Source organism: Thalassophryne amazonica, chromosome 2, assembly GCF_902500255.1.
Source record: "Thalassophryne amazonica chromosome 2, fThaAma1.1, whole genome shotgun sequence".
Classification (NCBI taxonomy): Eukaryota; Metazoa; Chordata; class Actinopteri; order Batrachoidiformes; family Batrachoididae; genus Thalassophryne; species Thalassophryne amazonica.
In genome coordinates, this window is record NC_047104.1 from 54,769,821 (window position 1) to 54,778,219 (window position 8,399).

The 8,399-nt window shown below is 40.8% G+C and overlaps 1 long non-coding RNA gene across 1 annotated transcript; it reads right to left on the reverse strand.

Annotated features, from left to right (window-relative positions):
• Nucleotides 1–1,078: 1,078 nt before the first annotated feature.
• Nucleotides 1,079–7,089, reverse strand: LOC117502213. The gene is made up of 3 exons (XR_004558231.1): nt 7,079–7,089; nt 5,189–5,194; nt 1,079–1,186 (listed from the first exon to the last, which is right to left on the reverse strand). It is a non-coding gene; the product is annotated as an uncharacterized LOC117502213 (long non-coding RNA).
• Nucleotides 7,090–8,399: the final 1,310 nt, after the last annotated feature.

Genomic DNA, 8,399 nt, shown 5'->3' on the forward strand with positions numbered 1-8,399 from the left:
AGCTGCAGATGAGCCGCGAGTCGCTGTGCGACTCAGGTGAAATGAGGGGTCAAAGGTCAGCTGTCCAGTGTGTCAAGCTTGCTGATCAGGAAGTGTAGCCTCTCGCTTCAGGGAGTACACAGGGAGTGTCCATGTTTTGGGACACATACTCGCACACTGACATAAATCTTCCGCTGACATGCGGCGGTGCTTCCTGGTAAGTCAGTGCACCACAGGAATGTGGTGACAATTCTTATTTTCATGCTGGACACGCCTGCTTGTTTCTCAGCTGGCAGATCATTTTATTAATATCAGGGGCAGTTGTGGGGTTCTGAGGGGTTTGTGCTGTGATCAGCCAACCGAAGCTTAACAACTACATGTCCACAAATGAAGATTTATTTTTATATTACACAGGACAAACCTTCCCTGATGTCACCCATAGGTTTTTTGAAGGCGGGATTTTAAGTGCAGCTCTGGGTGTCACCATATTGGCAGTTTTTACTCTGCGTGAGTCGTGGCCAGTACATAAATTGGCAAAGAGGTGGAGCCTGGACAAGTCCGTGCATGACCTGAGCGGGACCAATGAAGCTGAACCCCACCCCCATCTCAGAGTTATCAAACAAGCTAAAGGTAACAGGATAACCTTGGGTTTGGAGTTTTATTAATGCATGTTTTTGCAGAATGGGCAGTGGTTTTCATGATGGGTGGACGGCTGTGGGTATTAAAAATCACGCTTTGTGCCTCAGTAACCATGCAGTAACAGTGGAGATAACGTAAAGTTGCCGATACCTGTTGATAATGCTCATAGCATTCACACACAAATGAAAAAGCGGAAAAAAAATTCATTCAACAGAAATACTGGAGCACATAATTCTTATATGGTATGTTAGTATAATGAAGGGCACTGCACACCATGTTATCTGATATTTATAATAAAACACTCAAAAAGGACATACACAGCTGGTCTAAAACGGTCTGCTAGCAAAGCTCTGGACATGGCTGACTGTCACATACTGCTTGTCATTCAAAGCAACCCCACCCATAATTATTCATACCTTTATGGCTTAGAATATCTTAGGTCCCAGTCACACACTGGCAATTTAGCCAGCATATGCTGATGCATGAAAAATGCGCCGAATACACTGGATATGTCAAATACATTATGCAGTTGTCACACCATGACGATTTAGCCAGCATATGCTGACAGCTCCGTTTCCATCAAGTGGTCCGGGTATGATGTGGGTCCGAACAGGTATGGTGCGGGTCCGAACAGTTAAGTTTGGCTTAGTTTGCATTTCCACTGCCGGTAGAACCCTTTTGTCTGGCTGACAGAACACGTAAATATACAAGCATGTCATTGAGCATGTGTACGCTGTTGTGTGCCTTCGCCCCTCCACACGGAGGCCAAACAGAGTAATTTAACATTTTTTTAATCAAATTTGATTTTATTTTGTCTTGGTGGATCATGGGATTTATTTTCATCGTGTGCAGAATGCTGAAGAATGCCCACTGATGTCTGTGGTAAATGCTGGTGTGAATGAACGAGGCACTGTGACTCTTTCAGCTTTTAAAATAAGTTACTTTTCTTGTTGTGGCACAAAGTATTGGTGTTCTCTGGTTCAGGCTGAGAAACGCACAAAACACAGAGGGACTTCTTTTAAAATGCTATTTTTCTTCAGCCACGACAAGGAGTTAAAGTATTTTCAGATGTCGTTTTCCAAAATCAGGATGCTTTATGTGGATAAGTTTTCATCAGGCTGCGATGATGAATTTGACTGAAATGAACAGGTAAGATTTTAGACTTTATATTTACTCCAAGTGTGAATGATTTTAATATTTGTAACAGTCTGAACTGTTCACGTGAGGACCGCAGCTTTCAGTTGTTGAGCCAATCAATGGATAGCATCAATGGGCTTAATGAGTAACTTACAAGAATGGTGTGTCAATAATCACATAACTTACATACAAATGTTTGGGCATCCTGATGATTGTCATGAGTTTCCTTTATAAATCACTGGTTGTTTGGATCAACAATTTCAGTTAAATATATCTTATAGCAGACAAACACAGTGATACTTGAGAACTGAAATGAAGTTCCTAGGATTTACAGAAAGTGTGCAATAATTTTTTAAACAAAAGTATGCAGGTGCATAAATTTGGGCACCCCAAAAGAAAAAATACATCAATATTTAGTAGATCCTCCTTTTGGAGAAATAACAGCCTCTAAACGCTTCTTATAGCTTCCAATGAGAGTCTGGATTTGGGTTATTTTGGACCATTCTTCTTTACAAAACATCTCAGGTTTGTTGGTTTCCGAGCATGGACAGTCTGCTTAAAATCAAACCACAGATTTTCAATAATGTTCAGGACTGGGGACTGAGATGGCCATCCCAGAACGTTGTACTTGTTCCTCTACATCAGTGGTCTCCAAACTATTCTAGAAAGGGCCGAGAGGGTGCAGGTTTTCTTTGCAGCCACTGACTTCAGCAGGTGATTTCACTGATGAACTCATCCCACCTGTTCAAAGGGATGTTAATCAGTTAATCACTGCTCTACATGAATGCCTTAGTAGATTTTGAGCAGTGTCTATGGTTGTTGTCTTGAATGATCCAGCCCCGGCACAACTTTAACTTTGTCACTGATTCATGAACATTGTTCTCAAGACTCTGCTGATATTTACTGGAATCCATGTGACCCTCAACTTTAACAAGATTCCCAGTACCTGCACTGGCCACACAGCCCCACGGCATGATGGAACCACCTCCAAATTTTACTGTAGGTAGTAAGCGTTTTTCTTGGAATGCTGTGTTTTTTCAGCCATGCATACCACCCCTTGTTATATCCAAATAACTCAATTTTAGTTTCATCAGTCTGCAGCACCTTATTCCAAATGAAGCTGGCTTGTCCAATGGAAATGGACAAATGGTGTAAATGGCCACCTTAAATACCCTTTCTCATGGTTGGAGTCACCTGTGTAAGGAAGTCAAGAGTCGATGAGCTTACAAACCAATTTTGTGTTCCAATAATTAGTGCTAAATGTATTCAAATCAATAAAATGACAAGGGTGCCCAAATTTATACACCTGCCCTTTTTTTAAATAATTATTGCACACTTTCTGTAAATACGAGAACCTTCATTTCACTTCTCAAATATCAGTGTATTTGTCTCCTATATGATATATTTAACTGAAATTTCTGATCCAGACAACCAATGATTTATAAAGGAAAATCATTAAAATTATCAGGGGTGCCCAAACGTTTGCATACAACTGTATGTTTGCGTATGTCCAAAATTTGCATGCCAATATTTTAGGACTTACTTTCCTATTACACTGTATACCAGTGTGCTTCAATGCACTCTTGACTTATACAAAACTTACCCATAACTGATTAGACGTATGCCAGTGTATGCCAGCATTTGTAATATCCTCGGCATGTGCTGGCTAAATCATCAAGGTGTGACAGGAGTGTTAAAGATATGCAGGTTAAGTGAAATGGACTATAAATTGTCTGTAGGTGTGCATCTATGTCTTTGTCTGTCTATACGGTGCAGCCAGGAAGTATTCACAGTGCTTCACTTTTTCCACATTTTGTTATGTTACAGCCTTATTCCAAAATGGTTGAAATTAATATTTATCCTCAAAATTCTACACACAATACCCCATAATGACAATGTGAATAAAGTTTTTATTTATTTATTTATTTATTTTATTTTGGTAAATTTATTAAGAATAAACAACCTAAGAAATCACATGTACATAAGTGCCATGAAGTGCCCTTGCCATGAAGCTTAAAATTGAACTCAGGTGCATCCTGTTTCCACTGATCATCCTTGAGATGTTTCTACAGCTTAATTGGAGTCCACCTGGAGTAAATTCATTTGACTGGACATGATTTGGAAAGGCACACACCTGTCTACATATAAGGTCCCACAGTTGACAGTGAATGTCAGCGCACAAACCAAGCATGAAGTCAAAGGAATTGTCTTTAGACCTCTGAGACAGAACTGGAGACAAAAATCTGGGGAAGGGTACAGAAACATTTCTGCTGCTTTAAAGGTCCCAATGAGCACAGTGGCCTCCATCTGTGAAGAAGTTTGGTCCATCATACTCTTCCTCGACCTGGCTGCACATGTAAACTGAGCGATCATGGGAGAAGGGCCTTCGTCAAGGAGGTGACCAAGAACTCGATGATCACTTTGTCATAGCTCTAGCATTCCTCTGTGGAGAGAGGAGAACTTTCCAGAAGGACAAGCATCTCTGCAGTAATCCACAAATCACGCCGGTATGATAGAGTGGCCAGACAAAATCCACTCCTTAGTAAAGGCACATGGCAGGCCACCTGGAGTTTGCCAAAAATGCACCTGAAGGACTCTCAGACCATGAGAAAAAAAATTTTCTGGTCTGATGAGACAAAGATTGAACTCTTTGGCATGAATGACAGGCATCATGTTTGGAGGAAACCAGGCACCATCCCTACAGTGAAGCATGGTGGTGGCAACATCATGCTGTGTTGATGTTTTTCAGTGGCAGGAACTGGGAGACTAGTCAGGATTGAGAGAAAGATGAATGCAACAATGTACATCCTAGATGAAAACCTGCTCCAGAGCACTTGGTTCTTCTTTCAGCAGGACAACGAATCAAAGGAGTGGCTTCAGGACAACTCTGTGAATGTCCTTGAGTGGCCCAGCCAGAGCCCAGACCTGAATCTGATTGAACATCGCTGAAGAGATCTGCAAATGACTGCACGAACGCTCCCCATCCAACCTGATGGAGCTTGAGAGGTGCTGCAAGAGGAATGAGCAAAACTGCCTAAAAATAGGAGCACCAAGCTTGTGGCATCAAATTCAAGAAGACTTGAGGCTGTAATTGCTGCCAAAGGTGCATCAACAAAATATTGAGCAAAGGGTGTGAATACTTGTACACGTGTACACGTGTTTTGTTGCTTTTCCCTTTTTATTGTTATTATTAAATTTGCTAAAATTAAAAAAAAATATGTTGTCATTATGGGGTGTTTGAGGGAAAAATGTATTTCCTCAATTTTGGAATAAGTCTGTAACATAAAATGTGGAAAAAGTGAAGTGCTGTGAATACTTTTCGGATGCACAGTATGTGGCCCTGTGACAGGCTGGGATCCTGTCCAGGGTGTACCCTGCCTCATACCCTATGACTGTTGTGATAGGCTCCAGCCCACCCCCCCACCCCCATGACCCTTGACTGGAATAAGCAGGTATAGAAAATGAATGAATGAATATCTTTAACTGATGAGTTATGAAAAGAAAAATTCACCCCCAAACACTTCTGTATTTGCTTAATTTGCAGGACCGGAGGTTTGGGGTGTGGTTATCATATAATACTGTACAAGAGATGACACTTTTGAGGTGTTGATATTCTGCCAGGAGCCAGTGAGTTGCACTGTCCAGACTGGGTTTAAGCCCCATGTAAAGGAGTTTACAAAGTAGATCCTGTTCATGCCCTGAGGCATATTTTTGGAGACATCTTCATAAATGAGGGTAAAATAGCTTGAGGGATCATGTGGATTGGGGCAGCTTCAGCAGTAACGCTTGGATTGTCTCAGTGTCGTAGCTTTAAACAGACATAAGTGAGACTCAGAAGATGCTTACCATGAGACCTCTATGTTTAAATATTATCAAGTTTCTGATGCGATCTAAAGAGTACTAGATGTGTCTTTGCTTTTTACATTATTCTATCCAGGTTGTCATGGTTCATGGTCTGGTGTTAGTTTTCTGATCTCTGAGTTGCTGTCCCTCCTAGGATTATCTCCATCTCATGTTTCTACTGTTTATCTGGTTTAAACTCTGTGGATAATTTCCTCCATGTTGTTGTCCTTGTGCCTTTATTGTTATAATTATTTTTTTATGGTCCTTTACTTCCTCGGTACTTGGATTTCTGGGTTTATGTGCATCCTTACTTCCCAATTAACTGAAAAATGCCAAATTTAACCATCATGATTATTTTACACTCGTGCCAGATTGCCTTGTTTGAACTACTGGGTTCTTTCTTTTGATAAAACTGACATTTCTAATTTTGGGGGGAAATTGGCTTAAGTAAATTGAGTAACCCTACAACATACAAAACAACTAAACAAACAAACAAACAAATGAAAGCTGCACTGAAGAAGAAAAAAAAAGACTTCTTGGTCATAATGAGGTTTCTTCCTCATTATCACCAAAGGGAGCTTTTCCTTACCACTGTCGACTGTGTGCTTGATCAGCGGGGTTGGTAAGGTTAAATCTTAGTAATGTGAGGCGCCTTGAGGCAGTGTTATTGTGATTTTGTGCGATAGAAATAAAATAAATAGAACTGGACCAACATAAAGTGCTTCAGTTTTTAACATTGAAATTAACTAGGCTGACCTAAATTAACTTCAGCAACATTTTTGCCAATTTGCTAATTTACTTTGGACAAACTTAATAATTTGAATGTCACCACCAGTTTTAACCTGAGGCCATCAAATATAGCCATCTACTATTGCAAAGACTTTGCGTCCATCTGTCCATCTCCATTATGCTCAGCACAAGTCCAGTCCTGTTACTGCCAGAGTCTTCAAATTCATAGGGAGCATTCTTGGGACGTAGACCTGAGACAAGTTCAAAGATGGCTAACCTTGGCCTATTCTAGAGGTTAAAAATCACATTCTCTTTCATTCTGTTCCTTTTTTCAGTGGTGGGGGTGACAGCCAATCAGAGTAGAGCTGCATCGTGATGTCAGTGGCAGGTCTCTCTAAAACATCTTTGTTTATGTGTTTATATAACATGTTTTTCATATATTATGTAAAAGCTAGCGAGAAATAAACACCTCTAAAACTGAAAACACTATTTTTGAACCTGATACCACTTCTGAAGTGATTTACAAGACATTTCACAGCCTTTTGTGTGGTGACATCACAGGCTAGCTGCAAACACCATTTTGTTTGTGCGTTAACATAACCTCTTTGTCATATATTATGTAAAAGCTTGTGAGAAATAAACACTGTAATGGAAAACTGTTTTTTGTAACCTGATAACACCTCTGGAGTGATTTACAAGACATTTTGTGGACGTCACCATGCACGCTAACTTCCGCTAACTCAAAGCTAACTTCCGCTCTTGTCAAAAGCTCATGTATGCACACAGTCACGCCCTCCTGCAGACGCTGTTAAAACATAAATATTGTTTATGATTGATTTTTTTGATTGAGGGGCTTTATTGAACATGTAAAAAATGTACGTAAGACAATAGAATCTTAATAATATATATATATATATATATATATATATATATATACTTTGCACTGGGATACCAATTAAACAAGTGCACTTATAACACAGATACTGAATAACTTCAGCCCAGTCTGTTTATTACTGTACCCTGTTTAGTTCTTCTTATTAACCAGCAGTTTAACTTTCACGACAAACTATACATCTTCTCCCTGAAATTTATACCCCCGTCACACATAGCCGGAATTACACAGAGTGCCGTCAGAGTTATGAATTGGTGCACATACGAAAGGTGCCAGATTTCAGTTCCAAACCCTTCTGACAGCCATCTGCGGAAGTCCACACAGTTGGTCAAAATTGGCCAGTGGCTCTGACAGTGACGCACATGTTCATAATTCTCCGGACGCCATCGAGATGGGACACCTATCCGACGGCGATCCATATGTAATCTGACAACCATCTAACAGCAATTACATCTTCCAATGGTGGCATAAACAGGATCTGAAAAGATCTGATTATGGTTGACTGAGCTCTGAGATCGATCGATCACAGCAACGCCTGCCAACATGCTGTGCCACATTTTCCACCTCCACTGGACACCGGCCACGGAGAGTAAAGGAAATATTGCTATATAATAACATGTATTGTGGCAATGTGCGTGCATCAGAGGCACGGTGCAAGTGCCCAGCCAGTGCATCTGAACAGGATGTCCAGTGCTGTAACGAACAGGTTATTACACGTACCCTCCTAAGGTCTGTAGCAGGTATGATGCGGAAAGGTTGCCCAGCACATGACAACATAAAGAAACATGTACTTTCAAACAAAATCACTCCGGAACCTCGCGTTCCACAGCGCGGTCGCAGACAGCTGGTGAAGTCCCTTCACCCAGCGGTGCTGCGTGCTGGCAACATATAATTAAATCCATTGTGAAAGCGCCCGTCCCACAACGATATCCAACTAACAGTTGTGTTTAGGATGCATAGCAAGTAAAATGACAACAAAAAAAAGAGTTTAAAAAAGAAAACAGAAAGTCCACTGGCTGCATCTGAATGTTGTGCACATGTGGGAAGTTGGCGCACTGCCAGCACAGTACAGCAGCAGTTATTGAATCCAGCCGGATGAATAAAATCTAGCAATGCAAGTATATACTGATTAAACACCTAAAGAGACTCACCGGACTGTACAATAGCACTGACAGCTGTC